This window comes from Malaya genurostris, chromosome 3 (assembly GCF_030247185.1).
Source record: "Malaya genurostris strain Urasoe2022 chromosome 3, Malgen_1.1, whole genome shotgun sequence".
NCBI classification, from domain to species: Eukaryota; Metazoa; Arthropoda; class Insecta; order Diptera; family Culicidae; genus Malaya; species Malaya genurostris.
The window spans coordinates 81,149,217-81,174,362 of NC_080572.1; the positions used below are offsets into that span (position 1 = coordinate 81,149,217).

Here is a 25,146-nt window from a genome sequence, read left to right on the forward strand (position 1 = left end):
AGCCCTGTGATGATTCTGAGCGCAAAGAATCGGCTGCGAAGTCCGTTGAAACAGATTGGTAAAATTCGACAAAAGGAATGTAATGCCAAGCATTTGCTTTGAATATTTTCCAAAAAGTTAGTAAATTTCTTCCGGAAAAAAGGAAAATCTCTACATTCAAGAAGCCGAGTTCCAATAACCCTAGAAAATATATACATCCGCAGACCGTCGCACAGTGATGCCAAGGTGACAGAAATCCAAAAAATAAATTTATTTTTTTCTTGCACTGTATTAATTTTTTTGAATTCTCAGATAAGGGAAGGATTACATTTTAAAGTATAAACATTTTTGAATAAGAAATAATCTCTCCATATACTCTCAAAGATAAGGTATTGTAAACATTCTTTTCATCCTTCCATACAAAAGATATGGGGCAATGATTTGCGATTAGAGTTCTATATAGGTAGCAAAGGGCTGCCACTGTTCAATAGTATTTGATTTTAGAGCATTTTTTCTCTACTTTTCAAAAACCACTGTGCGATCCTGCACATCTCTGCACTTTAAAAGTTATTTTCAATGGTTGGCGGTGTCGACAATAAAAATCACAAAGACAAGGGCTATACTTTTGTAAATGAAGTCGGTGCGAGTAAAATTTAAATGAACGGTTGTATGATAAATAAAATCAGAACATTTATAGCATACATAACGTAAAACACCCATATAAATGTCGTTATATAAATCTATTAATAATATATCAGGCGTTAGAATAAATTAGTAGCGTTTTTTCTTCTAAGTTTCATGATTTTTAATTAGAGTATCATTGCAGTGTCGTTTCTCAAAGTATAGTCCATCTCGGATACCACGTTTGAAAAACTCCTTTTCCTCAGATTCCACGAATGAATCGATCCAATTTTTGGGTGGTGTCGTAGTTTTTGACACTGACCTGACAAGTTATGCGCCATGGATTGGAGCAAATGGTAACCGTATGGAACAATGTCTGATAAAAAATGGCGGCTGGGGCAGAACTTTTCATTACAGCGATTACAAAATAAAAGCTTTTACTACTTCCAAACATGGAGTCTTGCATTGTCATGAAGCAAAACTACTATGCCATGAAGATCTTCATATTGCGTCCGCTTTTCATGCAATGCTCTATCCAAACGCCGCAAGTGTAATATGTATATGGAACCAGTGATGGTGTCACCTAATTTGAGTAGCTCATAATAAATAGCGCCCAGTTGGTCCCACCACATGCACTTTTTCTATTGTCCGGAACTTTCTTGTAGTCCATATAAAAATTCCCAAATTTGAACCACGAAAACCACTTTATGCTCAGCGTCATTATACAACCATGCGGACGGCTTAAAAAATTCGGAAAACAGTGAACTGGACTTGTAGCAAGAATGCCGCAAAAGATAATGGCCTACATAATGCTCAGCAGAGAACCTGAAAGAGGTCGTCGACTGCGGGACAGACATGACACTCACTGGGAGAGTGCAATCGAGGAAGATGCCCGTGCAGTGAGAGTACAGTGCGACTGGAGCCGTGAGGTAAAAAGGCGTGTAGCAGCTGCTAATAGAGCTAGATCTAAGGTCTCCGTAACCAGCTGAAATCCCGTAGCTTGCAGACAAGCACAAAAGTTGCTATATACAAGTCTTTGATACTACCTGTAGCCCTATACGACCACAAGGCATGGTCGTTTAAGAAAACAGATCTTCGAGTACTTGGTGTCTTTGAGAGAGAGAGAGAGAGAGAGAGAGAGAGAGAGAGAGAGAGAGAGAGAGCGTGTAAAGAGTGGCATCTGCGCTCAAAACTCGGAAACAGTTAATTGGACTTGTAACAAGAATGCCGCAAAAGATAATGGCCTACGTAATGCTCAGCAGAGAACTTGGAAGAGGTCGTCGACTGTGGGACAGACATGACACTCACTGGGAGAGTGCAATCGAGGAAGATGCGCGTGCAGTGAGAGTACAGTGCGACTGGAGAAAGAATTAACAATCCATGAAAACTTCAATAAGTTCGGTCTTTTTTTGTGAAGAAGGAAATTGCACCTTGAAGTTAGGTGAAGTAAAGAAAAGTAAGAAATATACGGATGAAGTGTTTTTTATTTAATATTATGATATTATAGGCACACTGCTTAAGCTATAAGATGCGAGGGAATTAAACGATGTTTTTAGCAGACTTTGCTTAGATTTAACATGTAATATTACAGCAAATAGCTTCCTTAGTTTGTGGAGTACCAGTGTGTAATTCTAGAAAAGTGTATTCGATTCTTGGAAGTTGATAAAGGGTGTTACTTACGAAAATTGGTCAACTCTAACTAGACGGTTTTTCTTCCATTGTTTATTTAAAAAAAAAAGATGTTTGTGCTCGCACATCGCGAAAATCAGAACTACTCGCCGGCCAAATTGTGAAACTGTTGATTACGACTGTCACCAACCTTGAAGTTGGTAGTCTGGGAATGTTTATTGAAAACCAGGAACGGTGAATCGAAAATCGAACGCTGCATAAACATCGAAAAAGTGACCAGTTGTTACTGGCAGAACCCCAACCGAGATATCGCAAGCAAACTGAGAGTGTCATTTACAACCGAACGAAAACCCAAATCGAATTATTAACTAACAAGATGGTTATGGTTTCATATCATGACAAGAATGAATACAAGTCGGCCAGAGTGCGATCGCTGGAACAGTTCATGAGAATGCTGACAAAGCTTGACTTCGTGGTACAGGATGGTGATACCTACACCAAGATAGACCTTAAACAGCTTCCAGGATAGGGAAGTTATATGGATACTGGAAGAGGATTTTTTTTTTAAATATACGAAACCGTCGAATTTCACGCTGACATATTTTGTGTGGTTGTGAGGTATTTACATCGTAACCGGGACAATAAACCAGAAAATTTATCTGCAAAACTACGTGGAAAATCGTCTATTGCCTATCCTTAAGCATCACAATTCTTCCGTTCTGTTTTGCCTGGATTTTGGTATACCTCTAGCAACGTCCAGGGTGATATGAACCGTTCCGGCATGTCATAGCGAATCTTACTAAAGCGCGAAAGACGGTTGTCAGGAAGATGCAGTTCATGGCAATCTTGCGATGAGAAAGTGACCAAGAAGGCAACGTAAAATTTGATGGAACAAGAAAAATTACATTTACTAAAAAGGAAGCTGTGATTTTTTTTCTTTATTTCGTACGAATTTAACTTGGAAAAGAAACATGAGTTGGTTGTTTAATAAATTTCTTTCTAGTACCAATCTTCGATTGTAACACCCTTTATCCGAACAGATTTTTCCAACATTCATTTTTAATTAAGTTGATGCCAAGTATACGCAGTTTCGCTCAAAAGAATATTTTTCAAATTACTCAACCTGTCATAAACAAACAGTTCATTTTCAATTGAAAACCGGTCGAGGACGAGGTTTTAATATTTTGTACTCAACCTGTATGGAATTTCTCTGTTGTGGAATCTGTCATTCATTTTCTAAAGCAGTATATCACCATCAGCATGATCGGTCCCTGCTGAAAGTGTACTTCTGCCAGTATTAATACGCAAGTTTCTAGATCCACATCTACAGCGTTGACGGAACCCTCCTCAACCGGAGAGGTACGCCAGGTGAAAATGTGCGGACAAACGTGTGAAAATTAATTTAATTACGAACGCTGCTACAGCTCACACTGACAGTGAGGTGTATGGATCACAGTCAATGAGCGTTCCCTGATAGCTTCAAGCTGGCCCCGACACGGTGCTGTGTTCAAGTTCTCCACATGATGATGTACAATAATTTCCGGTTCTTCACAGCATATCTCAGATTTTTTCCATCCTTTCAGGATTTCTCTTTCAAGCTGCATTGCACTATAAATATCAATAACCCCTTCGGAAAAAGTGTGACTGGTGAAAGCCGGGTCTTACTATGCTCTTGATAAAAAATGAAATATATCAATTTTTTTCGCTCTCTGCTCATCATCTCCCAGTAATTTGTTAGAGCCAACGTACCAATCCTGTTATGCCATCTGTAAGCAGAAGCTTACCTTTCGGCATGAGCTAAGCGGTCTCGAAATGTAACAAAATGCATTTTTCGTTGGTCTATTTAAACTCTACGCCAAAACCACAAGCACAAACATCATCACAATCAGTCTTGCGACAGAATAAAAAACGTACCAAGCGTCAACGTCGCTTTCTTCCTTCTTCAGTGACAACAGTGGCTCCGACGTTAGCGAATAAATCAAAAAAAGGATAAAAGCTTGTCCGACCGTATCAAGCAGTTATATCAAACTGAGGCTCCACTGCCATCGCAGTTGTGTGGTTCTTCTTCTTCAGTTTGCTGTTGTCCTGGCTTCGGTCGAGTTGTAGGAAGTGCGGGGAGACTACGGGCCATGTCCGATGAAAGAGACACAAGAAAGAGTTCCCACACAGTTTTCACATTGCGTTCTAGGATCCGATTCCGATTCGGGTGAAGGCAAGGGGTAGATATATACTTCACGGTAAAGTTTATTTTTTCAGAGGTAGAACTGATTTTGGATTGATTCCGAGCTGTCGTCTGATGAAGGGTGGTTATTGACATAGCCTAAGGATACAATGAAGTGTTACTATGCTCTCTAGGTTTAGGCAGTGGATCGCAAATATAAAGGGAAATAGTATTACACATTTTCCATTGGTTATCTGAATATTTCTAACATTGATTCTTGATAGTTGCATTCAACTGCCCATTCAAAAGTTTTTACCTTTTTACTTGAGGCAAGAATTTTGTTACTAACTAAAGTCAGCAGTCCACACATTTTTCGTTCGGATTTAAACAAGTTGAAACAAATTATCCGGAACTTCACAGAACTAGCACAGCACAGGCAAACCGGATAGATTGGGACATTAAACTAAAATAGTTTTGGTTATTATTTTGGAACGTGCCTTTCTAGATGTCGCTTTGAATCTTTTTAAACGTATGAACGATAACATATACGTATTCATAACTCGTCTGTTTTACGAGGCAAACAAAAAAAATGGATTCAAATGTTTCATCTCGTGTTCCTCTTTGATATAGTCCAACAAAGGTTTTTTTTTATCGCTACACTAGTATGAAACTAATAGGGGTTTATTATATCGTATTGTATCTATTATCGCTTAAGGGGCGGGTAGGGTCTAACACTTTTGAAAAATCATTTAGTATTTTCTTAATATTTTCTTTTAGTAAAACATTTGAAGAATTTTCTGTGAAATTTTCAAGCCTATTGGAACGAAACTCTGGAAGTTATGGACCTTTATCTATGGCTATCTCATTCTACGAAGAAGCAAGAGCTCGGCGCACAGGCCCAAGATTTCTACTTCGATTGACTTCAAAACATGACGAAACGTTCTTGAAATGTTTCGTTATAATAAATTATAAAAGAAAATACATGATTTTATGAAAATGTTAGACCCCACGGGCTCCCTGGAGTAATTAATTGTTTCCATTGATTTTGTAGACAAAAAACTTTAAACCCTTTCTTCTCGCAAGCAGGTTTTGAAAGTCCGTGTCCATCGTCATTCAAAAACTACTGCACCAATTTTTTTCAAATTTTGCACACACTTTCTACATATAAAAACCAGACCCCAAAGTTTTCCTTTTCGTTGTTTGTTTCTTTGGAAAGGTTGAACAGCTACAAAATGGCGGATTTTTTCGTGAAAAATCGTAGTTTTCACGTTGAACAACAACCAAAAATTAAAAAAAATCAAACAGAAACGATGAGGTCTAGAAAAACTTATACTCTAACTATGTTGCATTCATTTGTGCACTTCTGATTAGTCTGCGCTGAGATACAGTGGACGCCGCAAATCTTGATTTTTAAGAAACGTTCTCGAAAATACCTCTTCACCGACTTAGTTCTCAATACTTTTCCACAAAAAATAACAAAATGTTGTTCGAATGATGCTTTTTATCATGCAAAACATTTGAATTTATTTTGTTGAACGATAATTCTGGAAAAAATTTGCAAAAATTATGATTTTTTTCATCGTTTAGACACTACCCCTAATTTAGTGTTCATCAAAAGAAGCCATTCGGTGTGAAGAAAGCGTAGAAATCCAACCAAACAAAACTAACAATGTGACATACATATAGTTCCTTCCTGAGCACGAGTTAAGGAGTGTATTGAAAATAAGCTATCCACATACATTTGTGTTGTACGCCTGTATTTGTGATGGTTTCTTATGCTCAGATCACAGCATGCTGTGCGTTTGGCTATCAGTTTTCGTTTGTTTACTTGTTTGTGCGGTTGAAATTCTGCGTTTTCAAAATGACGCGTATTGAAAAGGAAGTGAAAATTAGGATTCTGGACACATGGCTAAGTGAAAAAGGTATTACTATGCGAAAATTGGCGAAGCGGTTTGGAATTCATCATGCCAGTGTTAAAACCATCATTAATAAGTTTGGGATTATTCTTTGGATGAGCTACCAGGAAGAGACAGAAAACCCGGTTCTTCCAACCCGAAACTGGACTAGAAAGTGGTATCTCTAATCATGAAGAACAAATCAATGTCAATACGTGATTTGGCCAGAAAAGCAGAAACGAGTGTCGGAATGATCCAGCGTATCAAGAGGCGAAATCACCTGAAGACCTACAAGAAGCCGAAAATCTCGAAACAAAGTGTAGAACAGAAGAAGCGAGCAGCAACAGGGGCCCGGAAATTGTATTCGCTTCTTTTGCAGTGTCCAGATGCATGCGTTTTGATGGACGATGAGAATTATGTAAAGGAGGACTCAAAAACCCTTCCAGGTCCACAATACTTTACTGTCGTCGTTGGGGAGGATGTGAGCGATGCGGACAGGTCGATTCAAGTGGAGAAATTCGGTCGAAAGGTACTGGTATAGCAAGCAATATGTTCTTGTGGTTTGAAGTCATAATTTGAAAGAAAAATTTGTGGATAGCTTATTTTCAATACACTCCTTAGTTATATTCACTGCTGGAAATGAAAATGTGCATAATGTCATTGCACTTTTCGGATGTAGGAGATCTCCGTGTACTCTAAGTCACTAAACCACCACTAAATAGAAGTGTATCACCTATTCCGTTATAAGTTGACAAAAACAGTTTAAAAAAATAATTTTGATAGAGCAACCAAGAGTATTATTTTGTCCAGTGATTTTTCAACAATGTCAACTGCTCTTTATGAGCAGCCTAGATAGCGGTGTAGTGTCGGTAGTGGTTCTAAACTTAACTAACATTACGGTTCACCTGTCTCGGTGGTATAAGTCCACCAAACAGGTAAGCCGTATGGCATCCGGGGAAATTATTTCAACCAAGAATTGTTCCACTAGTTTCCTGTTCCATGTCGTAAAAGCCCACTAAAACGGGAGCTCGCAAGTCAAGGTATTTTTCCGTGCCAATGACTGAATGACTGCAGGAGCCTAAAAAAAGTACGGGTGTGTAATGTCAGAGTTATAACTGGATGTCGTGAATACGAATAAAACTGACACGATTTCTTTATACTTTCGAATTCGAAGTGATAATAATCGATTATGTGAATTGTGAAACTTACCCCCTTTTCACTACTAGAATATTAAACGATTTTTGGCGTTGATTATCTCATTTCGGATTTGCATATTTCATTGAAAGGAACTATCAAGATGCTGTACAGTATTTATTTCTACCTTTCAGAAGGACCAAATTGTGGAATTCTCTACGATATTTAGCACGCATAGTAAAGTAAAAGGCAGTCGTAAACGGAACATTTTTGGGCTTTGCCCTTGCGGAGTTTAAAACTCCGTGTCACAGTTGGACATGGCATGGACAGAAAATATGTCTATTTTTCGGCATATTTGCCGTATAACTGATCTTCGCCGAGTGTTGGCTTCATATTCTTCATATTATATGAATTCCAGTGGAGCTAAAACGTTACCAAGCGTTACCAAGCGAAGTGTGATATCCTACATAATCTTTCTTATCTTTCTCAAACACTTAAACACTTTACGGGTCGTTTGCCGGTTCTGTAAAGCAAAAAGTTTTCGGTAAGGCTTGTTGAGATGACTATGTACATATTTCACTCAAGTATCCGAGTTTCAAATGCGGAATGATGTAGCTGTTGCATCTTCATCCTCCGAGACAGGACCTCATAAGATGGATGATGCAGTTGGGATTTCATACGCCGTTGAAAATTCTGATGCTGGAAATTATCAGTCATCAATTATCCAGTGGGCGAGTAGGCTAGTACCACGAATGAAAGATCCAACTTGATTACTGTCAACTAGTTGGATAAAGCACAGGATTCGTTCTTGGGTTGCATCCAAACATTCCAGCTACTGGAGCAGCTTGCAAACGCGTTCAGACAACAGCATTTTTACCAGATTTGAACTTGAAAATGTCAAAATGTCAATTGCATTTTTCCAAGCATCATTGCAAGATTCTTTTCAGAACTTTGGCTTGATTTTGCAAACCCAACTATCCCATGGCTACTATTCAGCGTGCTGAGAATTATTATTGTGATTTATGTAAGTGCGGTTGCACACTTCATAACATCTGATATGCTACTGTCCCGCATTGACGCAACTACGTACCCGGGTTTTTGGTTCCTCATACATCGTTGAATCTGTGTATGGTGAGTTAAAATTGACGGATATCGTTTCTAACCCATTCTGGTAAGAAGCAATAGTCAGAGGGGTTCATCGTTCTATCTGTAGTGAATGAATTCTTTCTGTTTCTACCCTAGAAGGTTTCAGCAGTTTGTTTGTCATCCTTTATGAGGTGCCGAATTTACGTCTGCTTATACATATTGCAAATCGTTTTGCATTCTCCCGAGAATGCAGAATGGTGTCGCATTTGTAAAATTTCTAAATCCTCTCAGGAGTTGGGGGTTTTATTAAATTTGCACCTTCAGATCGTTCAGCATCCTTCCGGGGATGCAGAACAGTTTTTGCCTTTCTCATATAGAAACCATTCGACTCAGTTCGTCGAGTACGCAAAATGCCGGTGTGTGTATGTGCGTATGTGTGTATGTAACGTTTTTTGCACTAACTTTTCTCGGATATGGCTGAACCGATTTTCACAAACTTAGATTCAAATGAAAAGCCTAGTGGTCCCATACAAAATTCCTGGATATTATTTGGATCCGACTTCCGGTTCCGGAGTTATGGGGAAAAATGTGCAAAAAAATGAAAATAAATGTTCTAACTTTTCTCATAGATGGCACGACCGATTTTCACAAACTTAGGTTCAAATGAAAGGTCCATTGGTCCCATACGTAATTCCTGAATTTCATTCGGATCCGACTTCCGGATCCGGAAAAGTGTGTAAAAAATTTTATACCATCACTGAAAAGGGTGAAAACCGTGAAAAATTTTCTAATTGACCTAAAATCTTCTCCAATTGATAGTTTTTATTAGTAGACGGTCAAACAAAACGATTTCAATTATTCTTTTAAGAATCGAAGAAAATTATTTTGAGGAAAACCACATTATTATATATGATAGTATGATTGATATGAGAAAGGCATCATTACACCACAAGGTGGATTAAAACAGGTTTTTCCCCCTCACCCACTTCACAATTGTTTTTATCCTTTTCTTTCCATCAGGAAAATGATGAAAAGCTACGGCAAAGCACAAATCTCTAGATAACTCACTATCACTTTTCTCGGAGATGGCTGATTCGATTTACACTCAAACAAAAGGTCTCATACAAAATTTATGATTTCCATCCGGATTCGGTTCCGGAATTATTGAACTATGGTAATTCCGGTACAAAATGGAAATATTTATATATTTAAATTTAAAAACACTTCCTCCCTCTTCCAGAGATGTCCGGGCCAATTTTTACGTACTTAGGTTCAAAAGAAAGATTACTTAAAGCGACAAAGCGAAAAACTTTGAAAAAAAAATCTAAACTGGGCTCAAAACTATTCCGATCGGAAGTCATTATCAATTTACATCCAACAAAATTGATTCCGGCTATCCTGCTTCCGAAAATAGAACTTTTCTCGGAACGATTTTTACAAACTTGGGTTCAAATGAACTTGGTCTTGTGGTCTCATACAAAATTCTTGAATTTCATCCGGATCCGTTTCGGAATTACATGGTGATGAGTGTTGAAAATTTGATATCGTCACTGAATGGGGGGCATTCTATGAAACGGTAGAAAAAATGATCCATTTTCTTTATTTTACTGAACAGAAACAGGAAAATTACTTCCTGGAGCATCTATATTCCTTATGATAAAAAAAGAACCGGAATTTTCATTTTAAAATTCCTGCGCTTGTCCAATCGGTAAACTTTTATTCTCTCAACGTTGGCAACACTTTTATACACATTCTGTCAAATTTTGACGCATATCGTACGATTAGTTTTTGTTTGACGTCTATACAAAGAAGTTGAAAAATTTTCGTGTGGCGATTTTTATAATGGATGAAAATTTAGAACAACGTGCGTGCATCAAATTTTGTGTTGCAAATGGATTTAAGTGTTCGGGAACGTTAAAAATGTTAGAAAAGTCCTTTGGTGAATCGTGTATAGGAAAAACACAGGCATACGAGTGGTATAAACGCTTCAAAGGTGGTCGTACAAGCTTGGATCATGATGAGATCCCTGGCCGCATCATCTGTTACTGAAGAAAACATTGAATCGGCGAAGCAAATCGTGTTGCAAAATCGTTCTGTACTGATTAGAGAGATTGCTGTGTTGTTGGCCATCTCTTATGGATCAGCCGAACACATTTTAACTGATGTTTTGGGTTTGAAACGCGTCGCTTCTCGGCTGGTGCCAAAAAAGCTGAATTTCATTCAAAAACAGTTACATATGTTAACATTGTCATATGTTCATATGTTAACATTGTCATATGATATGTTAACATTGTCATATGTTCGAGCCCCGATCTGGATTGGTTCGATAGTTTACATTTTATAGCGTAAAAATTTTTAACCAGGACTCAAAACTAGTCCAGAAGGCCAAACAAACCGATTTTGGCTATCCTGGTTCTCAGTTTCCTATTCTGAAAGCACCGGATATAGTGGTAATATACTGAAAACTGAAACTAACTCACTTTTTTTCAGAGATAGCTTGGCCGATTTTCACGAACATAAGCTCAATCGGAAGGTCCTGCTGTGTTTTGGTCGTATACGACTGCTGGTTCCGGCCGAATTACATGATGATAAGCCTTCGATTAATTAATTTAAATTTAATTAATTGATAAATTTGAAGCCTTCGATTAAAGTACGGTGCCAACGTCGTATAAAATTTTCTAAATTTAGTTGATTAATTATTTAATATGAATATTTCGATTAAGTCGGTTTCGAAAACTCCCTCACTAGTGGAACTCACGTCGTTTTCTTAGAGATGGTCCAACTGTTTTATTCTGTAGGTTACACTAGCAAACAAATAAACAAACTTTGTTGATTTCAAAATCAAAGAAAAATATTTTCAAGAATTCTTCTCCATATTCATTGTTTCGATTTTTTAAAAACGAATCTCAATCACAATAAGTGTTGTCACTAATACATACCTACACCGTCTTACTTCACTATGGCTGCCATCTGAATGTATGCCAAGCGTTTGCACTCGGTGTGGTACGTTAGCGTTGTAGGAAAGGGCACACAACAGATGGCAGATTTACTTTTTGCGCCGTTCACCACACGAAAGTTACTGATTTGTTTGAAATAATTATCAACTGTTTTGAAAGTCGGATAAATGGTAACATTCGGTTTTTTCTGAATCCAAAGCATTTTGCAACGAACTAATGAGATTTTTTTCGAAATGGATGATTTCTTAGCACAGCAATGTACCGAAATAAATGTGCATTTCTAAAGTGATCTGCCCCATTGTCAACAGCAGTCCTACGCCAATCTCGCGGTTATGTCCCTGACATTACCTGCTGCAAATTTTTTTTGTATAGTTGTGCTCAATCTTAGTACTTAATCAATGATTTAGACATCGAAAGTGTGTAAAAAGTGAATCTTATTCTACTCCCATTGAAGAAGAACTCGGTGAGATGAGATGAGACGAGTCAAATCCAAATTTAATACGTTTAGATGAGTTGTATCAAGGACACGTATGTCAAACTTGAAACAAGAGGTTGTTTGTTCTTACTCTTATGTAGGAAGGTCGTTAAGTCGTTTCGTTTGCACAATCGCATCAGATGATTAATTTATTCTAAATAATGAAGAATACTACGATACAGTCATTAACAATGTTTTCAAACTCGGAAACCCCAATGATGATGACATCACCGTCTAGTAGAGCCAGAACAGCTAGCAAGTATCATCACGGGATTATGCCAGTGAGAAAAGGCTCTGACGATGTTGCCTGTATTAAGGAACCTAACCCCGATAAAAAAAATTACACAAACTATGGAAGGTTAGGAAGTAAACAAGCCTGAAGATGTTGATACGGTATGGTCGGTCGAGTGTAGAATTGCAATGTTCCTAATTAGGGTTCCGTGCTGTTTCAATATTTGTTGACTAGCTGGAAATGGACGAAGAACATGAGACAAGAGATAGTAAATAGAACAGTTCATCTTTCCATTTACTAAACGAGAGTCCTAGTCCGAGGTTGTCAATCGATTGTTGATCGCCTTTAGCTTTTCATTTCTCGTTGAAGCGTATTAGCGATAAATCCTAATAACATTTTGCAATCTCTCAATATAGACGCAAAAATAGAGATGGAAATAAGTTGTACTTGTTGAAAACAAAATAGAATAGACCGGAATGTTCTAGTTTTGTTGCAGAAGACGGATACCATTATCATATCCGTAACAAAAGAGGAAAATAAACAACCGTAAGATTGTCGGTTTCTCATGAACGCTTCGGGGATGTTTTCAATTAACGATGCACTCCTGTAGTTTCACCCACACAGAACACAAAAAAAAACAAGCAGACCGTAATTAAATCCAATCCTGAGTTGTCATTATCGATGTGGCTATCGCTGTTATCTCAATCGTGTCCGAGTGTTAGAGCCGTTGCACGAACCCCAACACAGTAATGTCGCAAAGTTTCTCCGGCAAACGTTGATGCACAGGAGATGCAATCACCCCCACCCGCTCTTACTCCGTTCGACGGGATGACACACTGTTCCGATGCTAATATCGTCCCAGTGTAAAGTGTTCCATTCACAGCGGGCGATTGTGGTTTGCCGACCACTGCCAGCTGCTGGCTGGTGGCTGTGTTCCTCGGCAAGGGGATGAAACGAATATGAAGGGAACAATTACATTTTCCCGACAATGGAAAAATCAGGTCAGGTTACTACTCTTCGCCGCACACGAAAGCCATCCAAGCATCAGCAGCACTGTTTTCATGCAGCACCATTTCAATCGGTTGAATTCGATTCGGTGAACGTCAACATCACGACACTCGCACTGGTTTGTGCTGGCCTTTCCAGCATGAATAAACTGTCGATTCGGAGGAAACAGATAAATTGAATTCTCACTTCCTTCGGCAGCTTCAATATCAATTAACACGCCAAGTGAAGTGTGCGCCACGTAGCACACGTGTCGCACTGTTCGCGATGGGTGACGACAACGCACAATGATCCCGCACTATTCCAGCGCGCGATCTCACTCGGCACCGACACCTCGGCGTTCCGTGACGATGGGATCTTCACCTAGATAGCGATATCACGCTAGGGAACCGACACGGCCCGCTCCGGAACCACTATACGATACAGTCGGACACGGCACGGCGGAATACGGCACACGACAGCAACAGGACGAAAAGCAGACTGCTGGTACCCGAACAACCATCAAGCTCACTTGCCTCCCGTTTTGTTTCAATGGCAAAATTGTTGGCTTCCGCCGACGATGACGACGACTATGACGATGAGGACGACGACGACGACGACGACGACGAAGCCATCCCCAATCCAAACCAGCCACCTGTGCGTCTGTGCTCTCCGTACTGGCGAGCGGTGCGCCAGTGCCGACAGTGGGCTGTGCGTGAGAGCGTCCAGGTAGACAGTTTTAATTATCAAGCTTTGCTTGATTGGTTCTGGTTTGGCGGAAGTTCAGTTCCAGAAATTTTTAGATAGAATTGCTTCGGAACGGCAGGGTGAATAATTTTATTCACTGTCAACCTATTTTATAAACTTCATTTTTTTTTTGACACAACTCGGCACCCTCAAGTTTTCGGACGACGGCTTACCATTTAGAATTTGCGTGAAAAATTATTCACATTAAAAGCAAAACTAAAGAGAGCACGACGGTTTACTATTCTCGTCATTGATTCGTCGTCGCTATTGCTGCTGGAAACATCGTTAAGGGCTTTTCCTATGGTATCTCCGGATCAAGGTCATTTCGCCGAAAGCCATTTTGCCGAAAGCCGTTTCGCCGAATGACATTTCGCCGAACGGATCACTTCGTCGAATGCCATTTCGACGAAAGCCATGTCGCCGAAAGGGTCATCCTGAATCGTTTAGAAATCGTAATTAGAATTGATTTTAATTATTGAACTTTGAATAAAGATTGATTCATGAACCTCAGAAAGTAGTTCCCAAGAAAACTTGTTGACTATTAGCTACTAAGCATCAAAGCAATTGCGTAGGTGTATCTACGAGGCAAATGTAGGTGGTATTTTCCGTTTATTAAGTGAAAATGAAAAAATATCTAATGCGGCTACGCCACATCGTTTTGGTTCATGTGCTGTCTAACTAACCTAACTAAAGCAAAGAAACCTAGCTTTGAGTAGACCGTGCAAACGAGGCGGTTACAGGTTTGTACCCGATCAGATGGAAATAACAGAATTATAACAAATGGAGTAATTTATTTCAGAAATATTTTGTAACAAATTTTGAAATATTTCTTGCTGGTAAGCTGTTAAAATAACAAAAATTATAACAAAAAAGACTCTAGCGGTAACAAAATCGTAACAGATTTTGAAACGTTTGTATCACAACTATTATTGAATTTGATATAAATACAGAAGTCCGAAAGAAGGAATTTATAACAATAGTTGTAATAAATTAGATAGCAAATTTAACACAGAAAAACTATATCACAGCCAACTTTTGGCATCGTTTCAATTCAAAATTGTTGAATGAATTTTTTATTATATGAATAATTTATTTAGTGATCTGATTTCTTCCTTTAGTTTTTTGAAATTTTGATCATTATTGTTCGATATAAAGCAACGGAAGAACTCATTTTTTCTAATAATGAACGTTGTCATGAGTCTTGCAAATGAAAATAAAACATCATAACTGATTTTGTTATTATACATATTGTTTTCAAAGGTTTTAACTTTCAACAGTTTTCATTTGTTAAATATCTCGAAATAACACAAATTGTTATACATATCAACTGTTGATATACTTGTGTTATGATTTAGTTATGTGCATCTGATCGGGTATGCAAGAAGCCACCGCTTCCGACGGCGGGTAGGCGGCCGACTGAGCTGACGTCTTGGCTTCGGTTATGTGGCTGCGCCACATCAGTTATACAGGAGACATAACATGCAGGAGATGACCTTTTCGGCGAAATTACCCTTTCGGCGAAACGACCTTCCGCGAAATGACCTATCCTGCGAAACGACTTTCGGCGATATGACCCGCTCCCGTATCTCCGTCTTTTCATGCGGCTCTTTTTATTTTACTTTTTCAGATATTGTTTATTGCAAGAACAATTAAATTCGAATTGTTAAGATTTAAGATTTCAAACCTGTTGTACACATGAAAAATGTAAAACTACTTGTAATGGGGGAAAGTAACTTATAAGGAGTGTATCGAAAATAAGCTATCCACAAATTTTTCTTTCAAATTATGATAAAAAACGATATTTCTTCAAACTAAAAATTGATCCTTTAATGTACGAGGTTAAACATGAGTATAATGAAAACAGGATGAAATTTAAGTTATTCCTTCACAAATTTTCGAACTTTTGATCAAACGCTCTTCGTCAAGTTCCGGAAAAGTGTTGCATCGTATTTTTTTGACGCTTGAGACCAAATTTTTTTGAACTCCTGCATGTTCCCAGCTGTCTAACCAGTCTTCTTGAAGATCCTCTTCACGATTGCCCAGTAACGTCCGATGGGTCGAAGCTGAGGGCAATTTTGTGGTTTGATATTTTACTCAATGAAATGTATACCCTTTTCTGCAAGCCAATTGAGAGTGGTTTTGGCGTAGTGAGCCGACGCTAAATGGAGTTGTACTTTGCTTTTTATATAAAGGCCGCAATCTCTTCTGTAGACACTCAGATCCATAGATTTCTGCATTTATAGTTCCGGTAGTGTAAAAAGTGGTTGACTTCAAACCACAGGAACATATTGATTGTCATACCAATATCTTTCGACCGACCGACCTGTCCGCATCGCTCACATCCTCCCCAACGACGACAGTAAAATATTGTGGACCTGGAAGGGTTTTTAAGTCCTCTTTTATATAAGTCTCATCGTCCATCAAAACGCATGCATCCGGACACTGCCAAAGACGCGTATACAATTTCCGAGCCCTTGTTGCTGCTCGCTTCTTCTGTTCTACACTTTGTTTCGAGATATTCTGCTACTTGTAGGTATTCAGGTTATTTCGCTTCTTGATACACTGGATCATTCCGACACTCGTTCCTGCTTTTTTGGCCAAATCACGTATTGACATTGATTTGTTCATCATAATTAGAGATACCACTTTCTGGTCCAGTTTCGGGTTGGAAGAACCGGGTTTCCTGCCTCTTCCTGGTAGCTCATCCAAAGAATAGTGTTCCTCAAACTTATCAATGATAATGTAAACACTGGCATGATGAATTCCAAATCGCTTCGCCAATTTTCGCATAGTAATACCTTTCTCACTTAGCTTTGTGTCCAGAATCTTAATTTTCACTTCCTTTTCAATACACGACATTTTGAAAACGCAGAATTTCAACCGCACAAACAAGTAAACAAACGAAAACTGACAGCCAAACGCACAGTATGCTGTGATCTGAGCATGAAAAACCATCACAAATACATGCGTACAGGACAAATGTATGTGGATAGTTTATTTTCGATACACTTCTTATACTTAAGTATTTGAATTCCTTCCTTGAGAACAGAAATTGATTTCAAAGGTTTCTTAAGAATCTTAGACAGTTTCCAGAAAGGTTTAGAAAATGGTTTAATTTGTTTTGTAAGCCCTTAACTATAGATTTCACAGCAAGATCACGAGTACGTTGATATTGTCGTCGACGAACATTCTTCAAATGAATCAGCAGATGAAGATTGTTATCGATGATACTAGAATTGAATTTAGTTCGAGCTTCGAGTACTGAAAAATTCCTAGCTTCAATTATGTAATGATTCAAGTGATCTATTAAACTATACATGTCAGCGGAATTTTCCAAAACAAATTTCTTGATTCACATGATTTTGAATGCGTGATCTGTATTCAATCCAATTAGCTTATTTATTTTTTTATGCGTCAGGATAGATGGAGAAGACGTACCTTATTGTTCATTGGATGCAGATGATGGGATCGTTGATGAGAAAGCTCGGTTTCGGAGATATTGTGGTCGTTGCAAAGAAAGTACCGCTTTCCTTGGGTGTAGGCGTTTTCATGGTCAGCTTCTCGCAAGGCTTACCATAGTGAACAGGGTTTTTGACAACATTGACATGTACCCAGCTGATGGTCTTAAGTTACAAGTGATTTGCGTGGAATTCTTGTGCCAATGATCACATATGATGGTATAGAGGCATCGTTAAACGCATACGTATCCAATGTACGCTATTGAGGATACTGGGGAAAAATTAGATGGAAAGGAATCTCTCCGTACTGCGTCATGGTGCCTCTAGAGTATACAAATCGTTAGTGGTAGAGGACGATTATGGTCACAGACAGCATCATCCTCCACCTACACGAGGGTATATTGTACTGAATGTTTTGGTGCTGCACATAGTGCATAAAGCTGTTGACTTTAGCAAGCACATCAGCTTTGATCTTAAAGACTGTCCCAGAAAGTATGGACGCACTTTGATTTCGCTGTAAATAATTCACAAGTGTTAGATATTCAAATTTTATTCGATATACTGATAATATTAGACTATAACAACAGAATATTATTCTCAACATTTGCTACTTAGCCATTGTACACTAGCTGGCGCACCTTCTTGCGAACGTTCCTCATTAAATTCCGTACAGACTTCTTGGTGACAAGTTTTGACACTTTTTTCCAATCTTTTTCGAACTGTTAAATGGTTTCGGCTGCCGAGACATGTTTCCTAAGATGTGCCTTCGTTAATGCTCAAAATTCCGAAATTGGTCGAAGTTGTGGGCAATTTGGTGGATTCATGTCTTTTGGGATGAAAGTGACATTTTTGGTAGTATACCATTCTACCGTTGATTTCGAGTAGTGGCAAGAAGCACAATCTGGCCATAAAACAACAGGATCCTTGTGGCTTCGAATCATGGATAGAATTCGTTTTTGTAAACATTCCTTGATGTATATTTCGCTGTTCATCGAAGCAGTGGCGATGAAGGGTTTCGAAATCTTACCGCAGCTACAAATTGCTCGCCAGACCTTAGTTTCTTACCTTTTTTCTTACCAAATTTTTCGACTTCAATCGATGTCTCAGACTGGTTTAACACTTGCCCTTCTTGCACCGTATAATATTGTGGTCCCGGCAAGGATTTTTAATCGAGTTTCACGTAGGTTTCGTCGTCCATGATTATGCAGTTCAAATTTCCAGCAAGAATCGTATTGTACCACTGTCGAACCCTCGGTCTGATCGATGCTTCTTGTTTCGGACTACGTTTTGGTTGTTTCTGCTTCTTATAGGTTTGAAGATTCAAACGTTCTTTAGCAGGAAGAACATTTGACTTCGAAGTGCCCACTTTTTTGGCCACATCCCAAACTGAAACCTCCTTCTTTAGCTCGAACGCGAACCTTCAGTATACGTTTATCCAACTGAGGGTTAGCAGGACCTTTTCTATTGACCCGTTTTCGGTTTATCCTCAAAGGTGTTATCCTCACCGAACTTCCTGATTGCATTTCGCACGGCTTTTTCACTTACTCCTTACTTCCAATTTTTGCTATCTTTCTCAATGGCAGGCCGCGTTCTGTGCACCATTTGTACACAATTTTTCGACGTTGTTCCGCTGATAGTCCACGCATTTCGAAATAAACCAATGCAAACGAATAAACAACTGTACAAGTGGTTAGAGAAGAGTGTAAAAAACAGGACGCAGCCATAAAAATTGACAGATTCTGAACCATTGCGAAATGGTAGCGGTTTTTGGTTGCGTCCATACTTTCTGGGACAGTCTTTATAATAAAATTACACGTATATCACATTATTAATTTCACTTGTTCACATGTTTCGTTTTCGAATCATCAGTGCTTTAGCAGTTAAAGTTGAACTGCTAACACTTTCTAACGGTTCAACCTATACCGCTAATCAAACGTAAAGTTAGTGCTATTTGCAAAACACTTTGCACGTTTGCACTGGTGTGCAATGTCTAAACTTACTTTTGGGTCTTAGGAAATCGTTTATTTCTTACAGAATCACGTTTTTCTTGATTTAGTAGAAATTAAAGGGATAAACAGTTTTGGTAAATCGTTTTTTTTTTTACATTTTTTTGTAGTTTAACAAGAAACAACATTGAGTTTACATTCAGTGTAAGTTACCGAAATTTTTTTTTGCTCACTTTTTGAGAGAAAATATTCAAACGCTTTTTTCTGAAACCCAATTTTTCGAAGTCCGTGGACAAAATTATACTGGACTGATTCTTTTCAAACTTGAAACATACTTTCTTGGTATAAAATGCCTTCCTCTACGATTTCGAAATTTTGTTTAATTTCATATTATGGTAGTTTTTCACCTCAAAATTGGCGGAAAATTTAGCGCAAGATCGCGTTTTTTGCTTAAATATGTCACGAACTGTTAAAAAAATCAAAGTAATAACTTGAGAACGACGGAGGCGCGAGAAATAATTTATACTAGAAGTAAATTCTAGAACATTTTTGATTTCAGATAAATCTACGCGCAGTTATCGTGTTCACCGCTCAACGTGATTCTCAAACAAGGTTTTGGGAAATGCTCTGTTACCGCCTTATTCTTCAATATTAATATACGGAAATTTAACTAAATATTCTTTAAATGATGCTTTCTAATGTAAACTAAGTTTGAATAAATTCGCTTAAGCTGTTTCATCGTAAAAAATTACAAAAAAGTGTTTTTGGTTCAAATTATCCTTTACTACCCCCTTAATCCACCTAGTGAGGTGATGATGCCTTTCTCATATTATTCAATACAACCGATATAACTGAAGAGAGATTATTTGAACATTTGTCAACAAGATCTACAAACTAGAGAAATTTATGAATATTGTTCATGAAAATTGCAGCTCTTTACAAGATCATTTATAAAAAAAACCCTTAAAATATTTGTTTTACACTCATCACCTTGGTATCTCGGAACCGGTAGTCGTATCACGATCAAAGACAAGAATTGTGTATGGCATTTAAAAACCTTTCATTTGAATCTAAGTTTGTGAAAATTGGTTCAGTCATCACGGAGAAAAAATTGAGCACAGCGGAACCGGAAGATGGATTCGAAAAAAAAGAATTAGGAGCTGTGTATTGAACTATGAGGCTTTTCATTTGAAACTACGTTTGTGAAAATCGGTTCAGCCATCACTGAGAAAATCGAGTGCACAAAAATGTTATCAAAAATGTATCAAAAGATTATTCCATCGAAAAGCGAACATGAGCACTTGAATATGACAAAAATGTCAGCCAAGTTTCTCACTGCTGATCAAAAACAAAGACGTATCGCTGATTCAGAAGATTTGCTATGTACCAGCGTAAAAATCGGAATGTTTACATCGATATGTTGAAATGGATGAAACATGGATCCATCGTTAAAAGCGAGAGTTAATTTTACAGTCAGCTGAACAGATAGCAGCATTTAAAAACCGATCAAAGCGTTCGAAGAAAAATATCGACAGGCAAGGTTATGGTCTCTGTATTTTGAGACGCGAATGCGAATTTGTTCATCGATTACCTGATTGAATCTTCTTTGGCGAAATGACATTCTTCCGAGAAACCGCCTACTTTACATCCACTGCTTTGTTATTGTTCATTATTTGTCTGCACTCTCCATCGAACCAATTCCTCCAGCGACTTATTTCCATATAGCTGACATTGCTTTCCGTTCATGGCCGCTTTGACAATAGTCCAGTAGTGCTCAACAAGAACCTGGTCGAGTTCACTCTCGTCCGGCACCGCTTCCTCGAGATGCTGCAATGTCGGCATCATGTTGCTTCAGTCGATCTAGGTCGCACTGAGTTGTGATGTATCACGTTATTTTGTTCATCAATGTATTTTTCTCGAAAAGCAATACAATTCTTCCAACGGCGTTTAAACATGTCTATACTACTTTTATACCATGATTTCTCCTTAGCCTCAGGAAACGCTTCAGTCTCAGCGTTGACCGCATCATTCGATATAAATCACTGTTTCCCACCCGAGAATCGAAAATAGTCGCTAGGGGTTCAATCTGACGAAGTTGGTGGGTGCAGTAGCAATTCGAAGTTCAATTCATAGAATCTAACCATCATAACGATAACACAGAAAACGGACATTCTAGCTAGTACAAACTTTTTCAAAAACGCTGTGTGGAGTCTTCAACGAAAAATTCGTTATAAATAACCGTTGCGTACGTTTTTTACGCACCAAAAGCGATTACTTGGCTGCTAAATGTACATCTATAGGCGATTTTCTAGTTGGTGAACACTTTGTCAAACAACCATTGAATATCTTACACACATTGAGGTATCTACTTGAATGTCTGTACTCTGTGACGATAAGTTATTCCTAAACAGTTGTCAGAAAATGTGATCCCCGCCTTGCAACCATTTTTTTTCATCCTGAATATGTTATAGTTCCTTTTGATATCTTCACGGTGTCAACTATCTCCTGTAACTTAACTTTTCGATTTTCTAAAACGATGAAACTAACTTTTGAGACGTTTATCCGGAACAACAGTCTCATGTCGGCTAGAGATGGTTGGGTTTCGGGTATTTGTACCCGAAACCCGACCCGAACCCGAACCCGACGGGTATTTGTCGGATTCGGATAGAGAAAAAAAAATTTTGTCGGGTTCGGGTGCTGATTTTTTCCTTTTCAACGGATACGGATCGAGATCGGGTTAAAAAATTTGGTTGGGTTTCGGGTTCGGGTCGAGTACGAGTAAAGATATTTATTTTTTTATCGGGTTCGGGTCGGGTTTGGAAGAAAAATTAATCTCGGGTTCGGGTCGGGTACGGGTGAAAAGTTTTTATTTTCGATCGAAAACGGGTTGGGTTCGGGTTTGAAAAAAAAAACGTTTACCCGACCTTCTCTAATTTCGACAACCATAATGTGGTGCATCGTCGATGATCACACGAAATCAGTCGGTATCGAGATATTTTTGAGAACGCTTCTTAAAAATCATGATTTGCGGTGTCCATTGTATCTCAGCGCAGACTAATCAGAAGCCAAGAAATCAAAGCAACATAGATAGAGTAGATGTCCTCCTTTTGTAGCTTTAAAATCTCCCCAAAGTAACAAACAACGAAAACGATGGGATCTAGTGGTATTTTACAAGTAAAAAGTGTGTGCAAAATTTGAAAAAAAAATTGGGACAGTAGTTTATGAATGACGATGGACACGGACTTTTAAAACCTGCTTTCGAGAAAAACGCGTTTAAAGTGTTTTGTCAATAAAATAAATGGAAACAATTTATTACTTTAGGAGCCCATAGGGTCTAACATTTTCAAAAAATCATATTTTTTCTTTTGCATTTTGTTATAATGAAACATTTCAAAATTTATTTGTCAAGTTTTATGGTCAATCGAAGCAGAAGTTTTGGGCCTGTGCACCGAGCTCTTACTTCCTCGCAGTATGAGATAAGCGAAGACTTGCTGTATGAGCAGTATGAGACCCATAACTTGCTGAGTTTTGCTTCGAAACGCTTGAAAATTTCACATAATATTCTATAAGAAAATATAAAGAAAATGTAATTAATTCTTAAGGAGTGTATCGATAAGTAGTTAGCAACATTCAAACAGTTATTACTCTGAAATCTCTTAATTTTTTGCAGCGTGTTTTGCGGTGACATGTTTGTTTACATGTCAATAACAGCTGCGCAATCGATTGATTTCGATACGGTTTATCGTTTCAATGATGAGTCGAATTGATCTGGAAACGCGAAAGAAAATTCGGGATGATTTAACGGATCAAAGTTCGGAATTCCCTGAAAACGTACAAGAAACAGAAGGTGCCGAAAAAGTCCCTGGGACAGCAAGTTCAGGCCAAAACAAGAGCGCGAAAACTGTATAACCGGATTCTACAGAATAAAGACGGACGCATCCTGATCGACGACGAAACCTACGCCAAGGAAGACACTCGAACGCTGCCCAGACCGCAATATTATACGAAATCGGTGTACCTGGACGACGGTGACACCACGGTGGCGATGGAAAAGTTTGGGCAGAAGGTGTTGGTCTGGCAAGCTATTTATACCTGTGGTTTGCGGTCGTCGATTTTCTCCACGAAGGGCACAATTAACGCCAAGGTGTACGAGGAAGAATGTTAGAAGAAGATAATGCTGCCACTGTACAGAAAGCATAAGGCTCCATCTTTATTCTGACTGGATTTGGCTTCAGCCCACTACGCCAACTCCGTTCTACAGTGGTGGTCAAAAAATAATGTATAATTCGTGGAAAAGGACATCAACGCACCGAACTGCCTGGATCTTCGGCAAATTGAAAGGTATTGGGCAATTGTCAAGTGGCACTTTCAGAAGGAAGGTACAGTGTCCCAAAACATGGAGGAGTTAAAAAAACTTGTCAGCTGCCACCAGGAAAGTCACAAAAGTAACTGTGCAGAATTTAATGAAGAATGTCAAGTCCAAATTGCGAGCGTTTCACAAAAACTAGGATTTTCTACAATATAATCTGTGAAATGCATAAAAATGTAATTTTCTACAATATATCGGAAACTAATGTCAAAATATGTTTTTTCACTTTTTTATTCAATAATCAATGTTGCTAACTACTTTTCGATACACTCCTTATGTATTTTGAAAAAGTAGCGTCACTGAAAGCACAAACACGATTTTTTTTTATTTTTGCAGATGACATCGGAAAGATTTCTCTATTGAACGTTAGAGAAATTTTTAATCAGTGACGCCATCTGTCGGTCAAACCGGAAACTAATTGGCTGACGTGTTATTGTTTGAATTTTTTTTGCCGGAGTAGTAAATCTTAAATTGATTCAATATGCATCCACAATTTCGCACCTAAAAAACAATCTGTAGATGAATTCATGGATTCATTCATACCGTCGAAAGCCTTCAGCCCACAGTTTCATTAATACTCAACAAAGCAAGCAAGCAAACGAGCAATCAACCAACGCTGCTGAGCTGGTGTTTGTTGCTATTTACTTCGTGTGCTCAATCTGGCTTGGGCCGTCAGTTCGGTTCCATCGCACTCAGACTCTGATGCTATGTTCCTATGGTGGCCGCCGAATCCTTGCTCACGGTTCGTCACCCACTAAAAGCGGAACCCCCCCGATGTCTCGCGTAGATCCTAGTAGATGCTAGTTTTCCGTCATCCAGCACGCTGGACAATGTTGAGCAGACGAGTCGTATCATCTTGTTCTACGGCGTTCGTCATCGACGGGGAATCTGATTTCAGTTATGTTCTATTGTTTTATTCCACAATTTTCGGTTCCAAGGTGCAGATTTTATGGGTCGGTTTTCGCTGTAAACTCTCAACCGTATGAAACCCGGCACGGTTCACATGTCGGATTCTAAAGGAAGCAACAAAATGATTGTTGTGTAATCGAATCCGACACGAGGTCCGGTTTCTAATGATGCTCGACAGCTTTGCATACGTTGACCGAGGAAAGTGGGAAAATGCTTTTGATTGATAATCACCATTAAAAAAATGTGTCTACTCAATTCACTTTGAAGTGTACATATAACGGGTTTCCGGAGGTGGATTGGGGATAATCAGAAAACACATACATTATTATACCGACGTTCTAGTCGGTATAAGAGACGCATCAAGCGTCAGCCCTGCAGGCTACTCGGAAAATGTGATATATTTTCCATTGAAGTGTTTGTTAAGCTCGTAATCGCGTTTGCCATTCGTACCAGGCCCAGGCTAACCGCACAACCGCGCACACCTAGCAACAAACCGGCCAGGGATGGGAAAGAACCGTCTTCGGGTTCCACAACCGTACAACCTAAAAACCTTGAAAGTTTATT

General features: G+C 38.7%; 1 protein-coding gene across 6 annotated transcripts in view; it reads right to left on the reverse strand.

Moving 5' to 3' along the window:
- Positions 1-25,146, reverse strand: part of LOC131435732 (solute carrier family 12 member 4) — a 652,550-nt gene that overhangs the window by 515,639 nt on the left and 111,765 nt on the right. For 2 of the 6 annotated variants that reach the window (XM_058603898.1, XM_058603895.1), the window contains exon 1: positions 13,364-13,645. The exons of 2 other annotated variants lie outside the window; for them this stretch is intronic. The gene's annotated coding sequence lies outside the window, so the exon portion shown is untranslated. Of the gene's footprint in view, positions 1-12,984; positions 13,129-13,363; positions 13,676-25,146 lie in introns of those variants that run through there. 2 more of the 6 variants (XM_058603896.1, XM_058603897.1) reach the window with 2 other exon arrangements.